General features: G+C 40.3%; 1 long non-coding RNA gene across 1 annotated transcript; it reads right to left on the bottom strand.

Annotated features, from left to right (window-relative positions):
* Positions 1 to 9,934: 9,934 nt before the first annotated feature.
* LOC139975232 (uncharacterized) lies at positions 9,935 to 13,203 on the bottom strand. Its single transcript, XR_011795697.1, has 2 exons — positions 12,401 to 13,203; positions 9,935 to 10,720 (listed from the first exon to the last, which is right to left on the bottom strand). It is a non-coding gene; the product is annotated as an uncharacterized lncRNA (long non-coding RNA).
* Positions 13,204 to 18,489: the final 5,286 nt, after the last annotated feature.

Genomic DNA, 18,489 nt, shown 5'->3' on the forward strand with positions numbered 1-18,489 from the left:
ACAGAAGTGTAATGGTAACGGTACCTTGCGAGATATTTCAGAAGAGGTTATAGCGCTTACACAGGTTAAATCTCTGACCAAGGTGGCTAAATCCTGACGAGACCAAAATCACAACGTTGCACCACGGCGCACACACACAGAAATATTTTCAGGTTCTCTGTACGCATTGACTTTGCACAGGAATGAGATCTCAAAAGAAAATGAAGTTCGTGATATTGATTCAACACCATGTTCGTGAGGCGTTGCAAATGTTCAAGGCCCCCAGTCCCAAGCCCCCCACGGTATGGTACTCATACTTCATGGACATCTAGTTGGTACATACGAAATTTGGGTCAGGACTTAGTTTGGGTCAAATCCTTCTTTTCCATGGCGCACGGGGCCCGAAACACATGCCAAATATGCCAATTTTGTTTTGGACTTAGAAAAAAAATGAAACAGCTCCCATTGACTTTGTGTTAGCTCCGTGAGGCGTTGCAAATGTTCAAGGCCCCCAGTCCCAAACCCCCCACGGTATGGTACTCAAACTTCGTGAACGTCTAGCTGGTACATACGAAATTTGGGTCAGGACTTAGTTTGGGTCAAATCCCTATTTTCCATGGCGCACGGGGCCCGAAACACATGCCAAATATGCCAATTCTGTTTTGGACTTAGAAAAAAAATGAAACAGCTCCCATTGACTTTGTGTTAGCTCCGTGAGGCGTTGCAAATGTTCATGGCCCCCAGTCCCAAACCCCCCACGGTATGGTACTCAAACTTCGTGAACGTCTAGCTGGTACATACGAAATTTGGGTTAGGACTTAGTTTGGGTCAAATCCCTATTTTCCATGGCGCACGGGGCCCGAAACACATGCCAAATATGCCAATTTTGTTTTGGACTTAGAAAAAAAATGAAACAGCTCCCATTGACTTTGTGTTAGCTCCGTGAGGCGTTGCAAATGTTCAAGGCCCCCAGTCCCAAACCCCCCACGGTATGGTACTCAAACTTCGTGAACGTCTAGCTGGTACATACGAAATTTGGGTCAGGACTTAGTTTGGGTCAAATCCCTATTTTCCATGGCGCACGGGGCCCGAAACACATGCCAAATATGCCAATTCTGTTTTGGACTTAGAAAAAAAATGAAACAGCTCCCATTGACTTTGTGTTAGCTCCGTGAGGCGTTGCAAATGTTCAAGGCCCCCAGTCCCAAACCCCCCACGGTATGGTACTCAAACTTCGTGAACGTCTAGCTGGTACATACGAAATTTGGGTCAGGACTTAGTTTGGGTCAAATCCCTATTTTCCATGGCGCACGGGGCCCGAAACACATGCCAAATATGCCAATTTTGTTTTGGACTTAGAAAAAAAATGAAACAGCTCCCATTGACTTTGTGTTAGCTCCGTGAGGCGTTGCAAATGTTCAAGGCCCCCAGTCCCAAACCCCCCACGGTATGGTACTCAAACTTCGTGAACGTCTAGCTGGTACATACGAAATTTGGGTCAGGACTTAGTTTGGGTCAAATCCCTATTTTCCATGGCGCACGGGGCCCGAAACACATGCCAAATATGCCAATTCTGTTTTGGACTTAGAAAAAAAATGAAACAGCTCCCATTGACTTTGTGTTAGCTCCGTGAGGCGTTGCAAATGTTCAAGGCCCCCAGTCCCAAACCCCCCACGGTATGGTACTCAAACTTCGTGAACGTCTAGCTGGTACATACGAAATTTGGGTCAGGACTTAGTTTGGGTCAAATCCCTATTTTCCATGGCGCACGGGGCCCGAAACACATGCCAAATATGCCAATTTTGTTTTGGACTTAGAAAAAAAATGAAACAGCTCCCATTGACTTTGTGTTAGCTCCGTGAGGCGTTGCAAATGTTCAAGGCCCCCAGTCCCAAACCCCCCACGGTATGGTACTCAAACTTCGTGAACGTCTAGCTGGTACATACGAAATTTGGGTCAGGACTTAGTTTGGGTCAAATCCCTATTTTCCATGGCGCACGGGGCCCGAAACACATGCCAAATATGCCAATTCTGTTTTGGACTTAGAAAAAAAATGAAACAGCTCCCATTGACTTTGTGTTAGCTCCGTGAGGCGTTGCAAATGTTCAAGGCCCCCAGTCCCAAACCCCCCACGGTATGGTACTCAAACTTCGTGAACGTCTAGCTGGTACATACGAAATTTGGGTCAGGACTTAGTTTGGGTCAAATCCCTATTTTCCATGGCGCACGGGGCCCGAAACACATGCCAAATATGCCAATTCTGTTTTGGACTTAGAAAAAAAATGAAACAGCTCCCATTGACTTTGTGTTAGCTCCGTGAGGCGTTGCAAATGTTCAAGGCCCCCAGTCCCAAACCCCCCACGGTATGGTACTCAAACTTTAACTTTGACATTCTTAATGCCACGGCAAAAGGACACTTTAGGTGATAGTTTCAATTTGAATTTCCCTCTGCGGTAACTTTACAGTATGTCTCATTCCTTGTTCAAGGAACATATATATATATATATATATATATATATATATATATATATATATATATATATATATATATATATATATTAAATCTCAAACCATCCAATCATCACCAAGCAATGGGTTGTGGGTGTAATTTGTAACGGTTTGATGTAAACTTGATATAACTTAATTTCCGAAGTCGTATGATGTATAACTTAACTAATTTATATTCACGGGTAAGGACACTTTAGGTGATAGTTTCAGTTTGAATTTCCTTCTGTTGTAACTTTACAATATGTCTCCTTCCTTGTTCAAGGAACATATATATATATATATATATATATATATATATATATATATATATATATATATATATAGGAATAACGGAAAAACTGTTAAACAACTATGCTGCATTTAGAGAAAGGCTGGATCTCGAGTGAGATACAATAATTGAATTAGGTAAATGATTGGAAGTAAAACAGCCAATGTTTGGTTTTTGCAGAGCTTTCGAGCAAAACTAGCTCTTCTTCAGTGCATGATCACCGAAAGTGACCTATATATATATATATATATATATATATATATATATATATATATATATATATATATATATATATACCATCCACTAATCACCAAGCAATGGGTTTGGAGTGTAATTTGTAACGGTTTCATGTAAATTTGATATGAACTTAATTTCCATAGCCGTATGATGTATTACTTAAATAATTTATATTCCAATTAATATTTTAAATTTTACCATGATCGAACTCACATACATATTTCTGTCTTTAGAGTATGGCTAGCCATTACAACTTGCTTCACCAGCAGGCAACAATGAGTCGGGTGGCTCCGATGATACCCTCCAGTGTTTGGATAATACGTTCATCATGTGATGCAAACATCATCACGTGCTTTACGGGGACCTGCAGCTAAGCAGTGTTAAAATAGTGTTAATGTCATTACGTATAATGTCATTTTACTTACAGATTTTTCATATCAATGTTGGTCAAAAATCTTTAATTCATGTAAAGATCTATTTCACATACAATATAATGCAGCAGCAACAAAGATGTATTAATTGAGGTTAAGAGATGAAGTTGCATAATTGGTTTATTTATATCACTTTATCATTTTTTTTTTTGCATGGAAAGATGAATAGATTATTTGCATTACAGTTATGAGTATGACATTTTTCGTTTGATTGTACGTTTATTCTATAACAATAAAAATAATAAAAACATTCCCAATGTAGATTCAGAGCCGCAAGGTACCAATCCCAAACGCTTTCCGTAATTGGTTCTACTTAAACAGAACGATATTGCAGAAAGTAAAGCTTGGTTCGGTAAGAATCTATATCTTGAAATACGTATTAGCGAACTTCCATAGCGATATTGGAACGGGCCGCTTTATCATTTTCATGAACGTTTGGGTCACATCCTTTCTTTCGATTGCGGATCATATAATTCTTAACATCTTAACAACTCCAGAATACGAAGTGTGCAAAACGCGGTTTTCCAAAGTTTGACGTATTCACATATTTGATTAAGTAGGCAAGTCAACAACGCAATGTCCTTTCTACGCTTCCGTACGATACAAAAATAATAAAGTTAGCGTAAGATTCAGAAGTTGTTCAGTCCAAAACAAAATTGGCATATTTGGCATGTGTTTCGGGCCCCGTGCGCCATGGAAAATAGGGATTTGACCCAAACTAAGTCCTGACCCAAATTTCGTATGTACCAGCTAGACGTTCACGAAGTTTGAGTACCATACCGTGGGGGGCTTGGGACTGGGGGCCTTGAACTTTTGCAACGCCTCACGGAGCTAACACAAAGTCAATGGGAGCTGTTTCATTTTTTTTCTAAGTCCAAAACAGAATTGGCATATTTGGCATGTGTTTCGGGCCCCGTGCGCCATGGAAAATAGGGATTTGACCCAAACTAAATCCTGACCCAAATTTCGTATGTACCAGCTAGACGTTCACGAAGTTTGAGTACCATACCGTGGGGGGCTTGGGACTGGGGGCTATGAACATTTGCAACGCCTCACGGAGCTAACACAAAGTCAATGGGAGCTGTTTCATTTTTTTTCTAAGTCCAAAACAGAATTGGCATATTTGGCATGTGTTTCGGGCCCCGTGCGCCATGGAAAATAGGGATTTGACCCAAACTAAATCCTGACCCAAATTTCGTATGTACCAGCTAGACGTTCACGAAGTTTGAGTACCATACCGTGGGGGGGCTTGGGACTGGGGGCTATGAACATTTGCAACGCCTCACGGAGCTAACACAAAGTCAATGGGAGCTGTTCATTTTTTTTCTGTCCAAAACAGAATTGGCATATTTGGCATGTGTTTCGGGCCCCGTGCGCCATGGAAAATAGGGATTTGACCCAAACTAAGTCCTGACCCAAATTTCGTATGTACCAGCTAGACGTTCACGAAGTTTGAGTACCATACCGTGGGGGGCTTGGGACTGGGGGCTATGAACATTTGCAACGCCTCACGGAGCTAACACAAAGTCAATGGGAGCTGTTTCATTTTTTTCTAAGTCCAAAACAGAATTGGCATATTTGGCATGTGTTTCGGGCCCCGTGCGCCATGGAAAATAGGGATTTGACCCAAACTAAGTCCTGACCCAAATTTCGTATGTACCAGCTAGACGTTCACGAAGTTTGAGTACCATACCGTGGGGGGCTTGGGAATGGGGGCTATGAACATTTGCAACGCCTCACGGAGCTAACACAAAGTCAATGGGAATTTTTTAATGATACTATAACGCACTGCACAGATCTCGGACTTAGTTTATTTTGCAGAGATTTAACCCTCGTGAGCGCTATAACCCCCTCTCAGATATTTTGACGTCATTACAAAGAGAATGCAATAATATAAGTACAATTTTGCGTGTTATGACAGAGACTAGCGAAAGGACAGTAACCGTTGAAGCTTTTCTTTACAATTTAAATATGCCACGTTTAGTTAGGCCAATTCCGAACATGGTACATACTATTCGTTCAGGGTGTGTGTGTGGGGGGAGGGGGAGGGGGCTGGGGTGGGGGGGGGGCTGGGGTGAAATCTAAAATATCGTTCCCAAACTTGGAGCAACATTCGGCGTGGTCCTACACGCTTGAAAGTATATATGTACAGTAAGAGAAACAAACTGTAAGAAAATGATGAGATAGAAAGCAAAATCGTTCTCTGGCCCTAGATAAACGTATATACACAAGCCCAGAAAAAATGTTCGCCCGTAAGCTATAGCAGAAATGTTTTTCTGAACTTTAACTTATATTGTTCCAAGAGAACAAGATATATCCGAAAACTTTGCAACTGTAGTCTACCGCCAGGATCCCCATCAGGGACCCGGCGGCCGGGTTGTGGGAATGCATTCCAAACAACTGTTCCTCGTGTGTTTTTGTGCTTAACGGTAGTCCGTATAGGTCCCAAATTATAGCACGCTAGACGTTTTCAAAAATTACTATCCTGGAGGTTTTTACTCTCCAAATTGTTCTCAGATATTTTTAAAGAAAACATAAGATGACTGAATGTCTCGGTGAGGAAAATTTCCTCGAAGGTTGTAATAAAAACAGTTTAAGAATTTGACCAAAGCTATGCATCGTAACCATATCTGAATATCTAGCATATTTGGGGCCAATACAGCATACGACGACGAGAACCAGAAACCTAAGCAAATGGCAACTGATTCCGGGGCCAATTCAATTGCTCCCTGGATCCCAACCAATTGTGGCGTACGTACGTAGCCAGAACGAGGGACGCGTGGTGACAGTGTGCCCTTCTGGGCACGAAGAGGACACGGCAAAATAAATTAAACCCAAGTAAAGTCATATTGGCCTACACGTTGGCGATATTGATCATTCACTGTTCCTTTACAGATTCACTGGATCAAGCAATACATTCTATTAATTTCATACGTTGAAAACTGGAAAACAGGAAAGCAAGTTTTAGGTGCATCACTGTTCCTGGCATGGATCCCAATAAAGTATCTGGACGTCTGTCGAAATTCCTTACAACTTTGTTGACCTAAAAACGAGCCAATCCAAGTGAGAACGTCAGTTTATCGCAACAATTTATTATTACAAATCGTGTTACCTTTGAAATAGGCCTATTGCTTCAACGTTTCCTACCTATTGCTTAAAATAAGCCTTAACATGTCACAATAAGAAGAAAGCAATTTTTTTGCCAGAAGTATCTTGATCACGGAAAAAAACTTTTACCACATTCTGGGAAATAAAACCGAGGGAAGTGAAATAAAGCGAAAAAGTGTTACTTCAAACAACAATTCGAGACTGAATATGCGGACTGCAGTAACTAGCCTATAGCAACGTTGCAAACTTGGCTTGTCAATTTTTTGCATAACAACTGCCTTTACACTAGTGTTGCTATAGGGCCCGCACAGTGGGGGTAGGGGGGGGGGGGTTAAAAACTGCAGTTTAGTAGTAGTAGTAAGTTGAGTCTCGTCTATCCGACATGCTCAGTGATTAACCTCCGCCACGTATCACGATCTTGCGCAAGGACTTTATTGCTTCTTCGAAATTGTTAATATTAATGTCCTTGAATTGCGACTTTATTTTTCCAAGCAATGTAGTCACGGGCCTTCCAACTGGTTTATCAGTATGTCTCAGTGCCTCTCTTAAAGCAACCTTTGCTGGAGCGTCCTCTTAGAGTCTTGCTACATGACCGAAAAATCTCAATCTTCTATGTGCGACTATCGATGAACAAGGTGTTTGGTTGGTTTCGTTGTAAAGCTCATCATTTGATAACCAATTGTTATTGGTCCATCTAATGTTGAGAATATTTCGAAGTAGTCTCCTTTGAAAAGTGTCAATTTTGCGATCAAGATCCTTCGTTGTGCCCCACAGTTCGCAATTGTACAAAAAAATACTCTTTTAATAAAGTCTCAAAAAATCCTAAGCTTAATGTTCCGGCTGATGTTTTTGCTTTTAAAATGCTTCACAGTGTGTTGAAAGCACCGTTGGTTATACCAATTCTTCTGTTAATGTCTTCTTCGGTTCCCAGCAAGCTTCCAACATATTTACACTTCTTCCAACTGTCATTTCCTTTTCTTGTGATTGTAAATTTCTCAGTTTTTGTGCAATTGATTTTCAGATTTCTTACTGCCAGTTTGTCAGAGACTCGTTTTTCGATGTCCTGCAGTATATGCTGACCAGTTGATGCCCAAGAGATATCATCAGCGTATTGTTGGTCTACTGTGAAAAAAGAATTAGTGGTGGTAGTGCTGTAATCATGATCAACTAACTGCGATGGCAGGATAACTGCATCGATATCATTATCATCTAAATTTCAAAGAGTTGGCTAGATAAGTTATAAAAAATAGTGCACTTGCACTATCTCCTTGTGGTTTAGATATAGGAAATAATATCAAATATTGGTTTAGATATAGGAAATAATATCAAATTTCAATAGTGTGTATTTCAAGTCATATTGGTGGCGTTTGGAGATATTTCGTGTCAGAGCCGTATATAGAGAGAGTTTGGCCAACCATGTAACCGATTTGGATTGGTCGAGAGGGAAAACGCCCACACAGGGTGGTAAAATAGGTCCACTTGAAAACTTTATAGCAGGCGACACGCATACTCACAGTGTATAGACTATCGTTTGTGTACACGACAAAAGTACGAAATTATGAAAGAAATGGTGCTGGGGATGCTGCAATCGGTCAGAACATGGATATTGTTGTTTGATTATCCGACTGACCATAAAAGAAGAGGAATTTTTTGGAAGTAGAAAGAACAAGATGGAGATCTAATGAAAAAAAGTCTGTGTAGCCTAGGCCCATACTAGCCATAGGCCCTAGTGTAATACGAGTAATGTACAAGCAATGCGAGAATTTTACGTTCAGACTGGTTTCTGTAATTACATGCATGGCTATTCTCTCTCGTTTTACGATCCACAAATTCGATTTCATTATACCAGCTCTCCTAATCAAAGGCATGGCAGTTTCAGTCGCACATATAGTTATCCTAATTCCTAGTTATTGTATGCCTAGGCTATGCCTAGCCTAAAAAAGTATCACTTTTAGTTTAATGTAAAAGGGTGGGCTAGCCTCTAGGCATCACGTAAAGCCCTAATCCTTAGTTAAGCCCGAAGCATAAGTTAAGCCTGGGCTTAGTTAGACCTGGACCATTCTTGCTATTACTACAACTGTTATAGCACATTACATAATATGGCACAGTATAAGGCCCAATTAAACTAGGTCTAAGGAAAACAAAGTAACCTAGGCCTAAACTAGTTAGGCTAGGTCTATACTCATTGGCAACTTGTGGGTTGTGTACACATACAGGCCTAATTATATAGACCCTTTTAGTATGCCATAAACAAGTGCCCAAATGGTTAAATGATCTTGGTTTGTGTTGTCAGCATTGGCCTAGCCTTTTTAGGCTAACATGAATTCAGCCTATTTTTTTCTTCTTCAAAAGTATAGCCTAAGCCTTGGTTTAATTTGGATGCAGTCAACTATCATTTATCAAAGTTGCATCAGTACCTCCTTATTCCCTTAATTGACACCCACATTGACGATTGAAGTTAAAAAATATCTTTTTAAATTATCTTTAGACAGTAAATTTGAACTCCCTGAATTTCAGGACTTTTTTTACAAATCAAAGGTGACATGTGCTCTGAAGAAAAACTCCTAACATAAAAAGCCACAGTTAGCAGACTGATAATGACAAACCTGGTGAGTGACTACTAGACTGAAATCCAGTTCCTGCAACCACAGCAATAAAGTCTTTGTTTTAATCAATGCACTTGTGTGTTTGAAACTTTCAAATGGACACTCAATGGCAGTTGGTTAAGATATAAGGTTTTACCTTCATCATGGAGAGTTGAAGGGAATCTGCCTCATCATCTGAATAATGGACTCAAGGATAGCAACAAATCATGATTGGATAATGATTTTGAGCAAGTAAATATCTGGCAATTTGAAAGTTTGTATTATTTTTTTACATATTATTTAAGCTGTTTAGCTCACACACAAGCAAAATGATCAAGTGACAACAACCGATACAGTATATTTAAGACTTGCCCTAAACCGCATGCCGTGCTCTGAAAAAGTTTACTTTCCGTTGCTTGCAAGTGAAGTTTTTTTTGTGTCGCTACAAAATGCAGACAGTAATGAAACCTGATACCTTGTTATCTTTTATCTAGACCTGAGATGTCCACGCTGCTATGTGCACTGTGTTGTGGATATTGACTGTGATGTTTGTATTGACTGTACACTAATGTCTATTTACAGATGGTGGCAAGCTGTATGTGTATTTTCTGGGATCAATGGTGGTGTCTAACACTTCTGTTACACCACATTCGAAACTAGGTCAGATAACCGGCATGAGACGTTTCTTTGTGCGGGAGTCTCCACACCCTTTAAGGAGAAGTATTTATATCCCATTAATAGAGAAAGAATTATGTTTCAATTGGTAGCATGCAACTTAAAATTTTGCAAACATTAGATACAATCAAACAATAACAAGGTTCATTTACAAGGTAATCTACTGCCCTTTATTTCACATTAGTCTGTCACATCAGAAGGTCACAGCTTTCAATAATTATACAAACAAATTCCCTTGATGGGTGCTTCGTTAGATTCCTGCAATTTTCAAGTTTATCAATGTAATAAGTTCTGAATGTGGCAATGTGGAGAAGCTTTGGGATAATCTGTGGATAAGACTGCCAGACTATCAACAAGATTCCACATCCATGCAACTCCAACTGTTTCCTTCACCTCCTTGCAGATGTACCACATGTCCAAAAAAAAGTCAGCATTGGTTAATGTAATTAAAATCTGGCTTCCTCCTGAGCTGGCAAATACACATGAATTGTCAAGTACAGAGGTCAGTGTGAAACTACTGAAAGATCTTCTCAGCTTTCAAGAAAACAAAGACTTGAAGCCAAATTGACAGAGGCCACACTGATACCATTCCACTCTCATAAGATGAAGGTATCACACACACTTCATTTTGCTTCTGCGATGCAGTGCCTGGTAGACTGTGAGGGTCACCCAATGGGTGTTTTAACAACTGCCTGGTTTATAGAGCTCTGCAACAGATAATTCATCCTAATGTCTAGTCGTCATCCTGTCATGGCCTTGAGCAAGTTGAACCCAGTTCAACACAAAGCAGCTATTGAATTCTTGTCTAGGTACTGTCAAATCCACATCACCATCATTGCTGGTTCCAGCTACGCTGACCATGATAAAAGAGTACAATGAGGGTTTTTTAATTCACCCAACAGAGCTTGCATTCCAGTACCTTTGGGCAGCTGAAAAGATATTCAGAAATTGTTATATATGAGTGTGTTTGTATGCATGCATATGTGTGATTTTCTTGCTTTACAGAACAGCTCCATTTTGATAAGCTATGTAACGTGGAAACCTGCCAATCATATGTTTGAAATAGGACAGGCTAAAACGATTCTTAAATGAAAAGCTTAACGACTTCTTGCATTTTTATACATCACTGTTCAGGTAAGGCCAGTAAGGGCAGTATGAAGAATAAGTAACAATTAATAATTATCATTATGGCCATTTGCTGTCTGCATAATAACAAACTGAATGATGTCATCAGCCCTGTGCTCAGTTGACAACACTGACAAGTAGGCACACTATGTCAGTGTGATCCATGAAACCTTATTAAGGACATGACCGTATAGTATATATGTTACAACATACACCAGTATTCAGTTGTTGCAGGTTTTTTTTTTCTCGACAGACCATTCAATCTGTTGCACCTACTATAGCCTAGTATATACTACATTCCTGAGAAATTAACACCACAATATCAGTCTTAGGTTTGCCCACAGACTCCCAACTATTGCTAACTCCTACACTCAAGTATATAGTTTAGTTTAGTAGAAAAAAAGACCAGGAGAGACATTCAAGTCCCCATTAAGGACCCTAAGGCTATATGAGAGGAATAAAACCGAGGACATCAAATGTCATACCCAATTACAATGCTTAATGTACTCATCCAAAGTATTCTTAAACCCATTCACACTACTTGCAATTCAACCTTCTCAGGCAAACCATTCCATCCATTCACAACCCTTGTATAAGTTGTATTAGACTTTAGAGAAAAAGTTATACCGAATATTAATCCTACTATGTAACTTCTGGAGTTTAATACAATGACCTCTGGTACAACTACTTTTTGGCAAACCTGAAAAGATCAGTGAAGCATAAATTGTCATTTTATGTGTAGGCCTACTTTATTTAATTGAAGGATCTATTAATGTAGGCCTGATGCTATAGTTGTGCGTCTGTAATCTAGCCTAGCCAGGACTGTGATGTGTGCTTTTCGTTTGTATGACTAAAGTAGGACTAGTAGGATGGTGACTTCGAAGTTCGGCCACTTAAGACTTAAAACACCCCAAAACTAAATCTTCTGGTATAAATCATTTGAAAATATACTTCATATGGTGGGAGAATTTTGTTATAGTACGATACACGGCCAAACTTTCTTTCCTGCAAACTGTTTTCACGTTGTTTTCCAAGAAGATTCTTCGTGATTGTGGAACTGGTATTTCTTGCTAGAGTATTGTCAAGTTCGGACACGCAACCCACAGTGTGGCGCTGGTGATAAAATTGGTGGCGCAGTTGCTTTTTCAGTAATTATAACAGACTTCATAGATCTTCGTCATTTTATTGACAAATATGTAAGTAATTTCTTGCACACGGGTCATTTTGGAGAGAAAATAACTGTAGCTTCGTACTTTTTGGTGAAATTTGACTCTTCCTGTAGGTTTTCATGGTGAAAATCGTGTATTTCTTAGGGTGCCCGAACTTCGCAGTATGCCGAACTTCGCAATACTGACTATACTAGTAGTAGTATGAGGCGTAAAATAAAACAAGTGTACTGACAGGTTTTCAGCTAGTTTTCTATGCATTTCAGGTGTGAAGATAAACGTAAATGTCATTAACTAACGCATACTCTAATTCATTACCTGATATCCATTTTGTTCCTCGTATGCCTGTCAAAATCTGACATTCTGAGTCGCTTCGTTTGTTCGCAACGAGCACAGTGTGCAAAGCTGCTATATATTGTGTGTGGTGTTTTTCGTGTTTCGCGCAACTGGTAACGACAACTGGACTGATTTTGATGCCCATGGTTTGCGTGTGACGTCACAAATCGCCAGTTGGCCAAACTCTCTCTATATACGGCTCTGTTTCGTGTTCTCTCATAGCGACTTTAAACCACTTATTAGACACATTACAGGAGTCCAAATGAGAGTTTATGAGCAAAGCCTTTAGAAACTGCATCGTTTTTAGATATTTCTTGTTCTCGCTTACAGCGAGTTTAATAGCACAAAAAAAAAGGACTGAACGAGAGGGCTTCAATGGCCAGCTTTAGCATTTGAATATATTTCGTGTTATCTCGCATAGCGCCTTTCAAGGACAAATTTGTTAGAGAGACAAATTACCGAGTTCTCTGGAATATTCTAAGCCCTGCTAGGATCATATCGATTTCAGCTGCAGCGTTTGCAGATTTGTTTTTCCTCTTTACTTTCTTTTTCTCCTAAAGCAATTCTTAAACACTGACATATTTAATTAAACTAGGAATTCAATTTCAGTGGATTGTATTTCAAAGCTCCGTTGGGGAAACATGTGGCGAAGAAGCACCCATGAGGTCTAGATTTTGTTAGCCTATAATATTACCCATGCACCCATCCGTACCCCAAACCCCTCATCAAACAAATTGAAAGTGTAGGCGTCAAATGATGCATTTTGAGGTAAACCGCGTGCAGCCATCTGAAAAAGTTAACTTTCTGTTTTTTGGGAAACATAAGGATGAGGGTTAGGGGGGGGGGGGCGGTGGGGTACCGATTCCCATAGCAGTGAAGCATTTTCTACAGACCGACAATGAGATGGGAGGTTTCCCCTCCCCTTGGCACACGCCATTGCCTCGATACCGTAAGACTCTGGAACCGTGAATAAGTAGCCCTAAACGCGACGTTTTACTTTGTGTGAGGTTGAAAAAAGCTGGAGCCGGGAAGGGATGGGGGGGGGGGGAAGTTACCCCCCGTAGTAGTGGTCCAATTCTTTCCCGGCTGAATACCAAAACCCTCAACTGAATCGTTTTCCTCCAACGGAGGTAGGGTCATCTCCCTAATCCTGACATGCAACTTCGAGATCGGCCTAACTTTTTAACTTAATGGGAGTAACTTTGAGTTGCTACTGTAAAATCATGATTTTTTTTTACATAACTGCCTGGATGTGCTCGGTATGATCCCAATTAAGTCCCAATAAAAGGAACTGGACGTCTGTTGGGGTTCCAGTGGTGAGTATACATGTGGTGGTGGGGGTCCTCGAGTGCCCCCCCCCCGCCCCTCTCCTCCGAACAATCAAACAAACAAATCGAGCTATATATTATCCCAAAAGGAAACCCTTGAAACCACCCAGTACTACATGGGACACCATCTATAAGTATTTGGATCATGGATGCTAGACATTTTCAAGGGGGAGGGGTCTGTCACACATTAGTTTCGGCCCTCCCCTTTTGCAAGATCAGCTCATCGAGAAATGCAATGAAACGTACTGCAACATGTTGAGCATTCTCCCGTGTATCATTAATGACTATTTAAGAGTCAGACACCTGTGTTGATGACTTATCATATAGGTTCCATCCCATGGGCGCAACTTTTTTTTTGTAGTGGTGAGGATAATATGTTATGTCGTACAACCGAGAGGTGTAAGCTGCTAAGGGAATGAACGCTGCGGTAAGCTGCATTAAATGCTATGGCGCTATCATTTCCATTACTTTAGCTACATTTGTATAGTACAACTTTAAATCTTGCAAAAATATAAAAACTACACGTGCGTGTCGTCCCTGTTTCGCCCCTTCAGTTTATGAGGGTACACTTCCCCTTCGCCCTCACCCACTGGCTACACCACTGTCTTGCGCTACCCCCCCCCCCCCATAAAATATAAAAAATAATTAATTAACTAATTTATAAATAGTTACAAATACATAAATTAACTTTATTTCACTTCCCTTAGTTATTTTCCCCAGAATGTGGTACGCGTAGTTTTCTATGGGATATTTATTTTCTACTTACTGTGGCATTTTTTGGTTGATTTTCCGCAATACGAAAAATGAAGCAATATGCCTATTTCAAAGTCAAAATAATCCATCTTCAATAATCATATGTTGCTATAGACTGACGTTCTCACTTGGATTGGCGCCTCTTAGCCACAAGAAAGTTGTAAGGAATGTCGAGAGACGTCCAGTTCCGTTTATTGGGCGTCCGTAGAGGGATAGGGAGGTGTGAGGGGGGGGGGGGTCGTTTCGCCTTAGATCCCCCAACGGAATTTTCAATTAAATTCCAATGCAATTGAATTCTTCTCTCCAATATATTTTTGTGTTTATATTGACACATCTGAAAAATTAACATTTCACAGCTAAGGCCCCAAGGACCCCACCAGGAAACGTCCTGAAAACGTCAGAACGGAGCTCACTTGTTGCAAAGTTTCCGAAATTTTAATAAGCCAAAAGTTGTTTAGTTACTACAATTATGCAGATGTACCGGCATTACCCACATGGTGATGAATCGGACGTAACTTGGTCGCAGCAATCCAGCGTTTTCAAACCGTTACGGTAAGCAATCAACCAGACAGCAAAACTGCGGGGCGGTTTCGATGCATGCTACATGAATAATCTGATATGAATGTGACAAATTAGGCTGTAGGGTATATCCAAAATGAACAAAATACTTCAATCTAAGTAGTACAGCAAAAAGCATTGAGATATGACAAACAATATTCAAATTGGCAGCTGATATGACAGAGCCGTACATTAAGCAGGCCCCGGGCGATTTCCCAAAAATTTCGTGTCTGGTTTGCCTCTAAAACATCTAACTATGCGACAGTTAAATTTCGTTGACCGCGCTTGGTCATTACCCCAACGTTACTACATCCAAGCCTGAAGTTTTTATTTGGCACTGAATCTCGAAAATTGCGAAATTTGACGGAAAACTTCAACAACGGAAGCAAAGATATAATACCGATAATTCACAATGATATCTTACATTCCAATAGCAACGTTGTTTGTATACCAACAGTATAATCTCATTACACACCTTTGTGCACAGGCATGTATGCAGTGACGTACATGGCAACTCCAAAAGTTAACGACAAGAGATTTGTTCGAGATTTTTTATTCTTATCTACGGATGCCCTTAAAATAATTTCCAATCGCCAACAGCCCCACTTATTCTTATTAGGCGAAACACACATGTTACTCTAATAGGCTGGTCGGTGGGAGATACGGTAGATAATAAAAACACACTGCTTGCAATGGTTGAGTGTACGTCAGACATTGCACTTGCAAATGCAAAGAATAATTTGAAAGTTTAAGAAACTAACATAAAGCTGGTTATTGCAATGTGAGCGTTGAATTTTTCTTCTGCCGATCCCCATGAGCTGATATATTGTAATAAATGAACAAAACCAAGAAACAAAAGAGATGTACAGTTAATCCAAGCTTCCGTACAAGGTTCCACAGTTTTACCCCTGCATGCCAGTGCATGGTGACCCCGAATGATCTTTGAACTCCCCCCCCCAAAAAAAAAAACGGGCTTCTTTTACTCAATGGGGTACTCCTACACGTTAAATATAAAAATTGATGCAAGCTTCCCTTTTTGCTTCTTGAGATATCGTGTTTACAAGTAAGGGGTACCACACACACGCACTCATCCGCCTGCATGACTAAAAAGGTTACGATTATCCGAGATGAGCTGAGGGCTGTGCAAAAAGAACTTGACAGGGCAATAAAGAAAGGATAGGACTTATACAAGTGTAAAATAGACAATCACTTTACTGGAAATAATATGAAAGAGGTTTGGGCGGGTATACGACTGATGAGTTGCTACATGAAAGACAATAGATCGATTGATAAACTGCCAAGCACTTCCCGTGAATATGCAAATGAGCTTAATGTTTTTTACAATCGGTTTGATCACCTAGATTTTTCACATGAGATTGGTGAGTTACGGGAAATGTTATCTATGCAGTAGTATCCTGAGCAGTTTTTAACTGTTACTGCTGGGCCCCGTTCCACAAAGACTTACGCTTGATCTTAAGTTTGATCGATCGTGCGTAAGTCAGCCGATCGAGCGTAAGTTTGTTATCAAACTTATCTCCGTTCCACAAAGAAACTTACGCTTGATATCAAGCTTAAGTTTGATCCGATCATGCGTAACTTTAAGTAGTGATCCAGATCAATCTTAAGTTAGTCTTTGTGGAACGAGGCCCAGATGAAGTGCGTGTTGAATTTTCTAAACTAAAAGTATCAAAAGCAGCTGGCCCAGATGGATTACTACCCCGTATTCTCAAACTTTGTTCAAATCAATTGTGTAACATATTTGCAGTTATTTTTAACATGTCATTTAATATCATTCCGATCCCTAAGAAAAACAGTATTGCGTGCATGAATGACCTACGACCTGTTGCTCTGACTTCAGTGGCAATGAAAACGTGTGAACGTCTGGTCCTGAGGCATCTAAAACCAATGGTTGATGAGTTTCTAGACCCCGTGCAATTCGCCTATAGGTCGAACCGGAGTACAGAAGATGCAATCCTATATAGTCTAGAGTCACTGTATTCTCATTTAGAGCACACCACCTTGGGTAACTCAGTCCGTATACTGTTCTTTGACTTTTCGTCAGCCTTCAATACTATACAGCCCCATATCCTTGCCAACAAACTTCTGGAAATGAATGTGCAATGTGATTTTATAAATTGGATACTTAACTACCTCACAAACAGGCCCCAGTATGTTTCCATAAGGTCATCGGGTTGTAATTCTGACGTCATCTTCTCGAATACAGGAGCACCCCAGGGTACTGTTCTGGCCCCATTCCTTTTCACTCTCTACACAGCAGATGCCAGGTCATCTGCCGAGAGTTGTTCTCTCGTCAAATTTGCAGATGACACTGCCCTGATTGGGTTGATGACGAAAGATGATGACACCCAGTATATTGAGCAAATCAGAGATTTTGAGAAATATTGTGAGAGCAATTTCCTGGTATTAAATGTTGATAAAACAGAGGAAATGGTAATAGATTTCCGTAAGTGTGGGGCTATCCCGAGTCCTGTCCGTATTTAAGCCCATGATGTTGAGCGAGTGGATCACTATACATGCCTAGGGGTTGTACTGGATAACTCCTTGTCCTGGCATAGCCATGTTGATGCCACACTGAAGAAACTTAACTCTAGATGCACTGCCTGCGTAAAATGAAAACTTTTCAAATTGATGAACGTATTCTGACTATGTTTTATACTTCCACCATTTGTGGGATATGGAAATACAATTTGATTTCTTGGGGCGGGAATGCGAGAAAGGAAGATCAGAACCGTATAGACTCTTTAATCCGTCAGGCGGGCCGCATAATTGGCAACAGTCAACCCTCTTACCCATCAAGTTATACCCATCTACTCCAACAGAAATTAGACATGATTTTGGATGATGCCGCCCACCCACTGCATGGACAATTTCAGAATGCAGTGATTCCTCGGAGCGGGAGGATGAGGCTGCCGACAGCCAAAACCAATCGTCACCTCTCCTCATTCGTCCCACAGTGCATCAGAATCCATAATCAAAATTACAATCGCTAGTGTTCTTGCCCCCTGGTAACACCTTCACTGTTTTTGTCATACTTAGTCTTGCCATTGTTGGACTTTGCAATTTTATTGTCTTATTGTTTTATGTGAGTCAATTTCCATGTGCTGTATTTTAATGTTATATCCATCTTATTCTGTACAACGAGCATTTAATTACCCGAATTGGGTTTAATAAAGTGAATCTTATCTTATCTTATCTTCGAAACCAATATATCTATACATCGCTACTGAGATGCAAAAGTGGGGTCAACCCTGGGTAGTATTTCAATCATGCGGTGCATCAATTTATGTGACGCCGTATGGCAAGCCATTTTATTTTTTATTCAGTATTTAATGATATCAACAAATATTTAATGATATCAATAATTATTTAATGATATCATGAATTATTTCATGATATCTGAAATTGTTTTAA

Source organism: Apostichopus japonicus, chromosome 10 (assembly GCF_037975245.1).
Source record: "Apostichopus japonicus isolate 1M-3 chromosome 10, ASM3797524v1, whole genome shotgun sequence".
Classification (NCBI taxonomy): Eukaryota; Metazoa; Echinodermata; class Holothuroidea; order Aspidochirotida; family Stichopodidae; genus Apostichopus; species Apostichopus japonicus.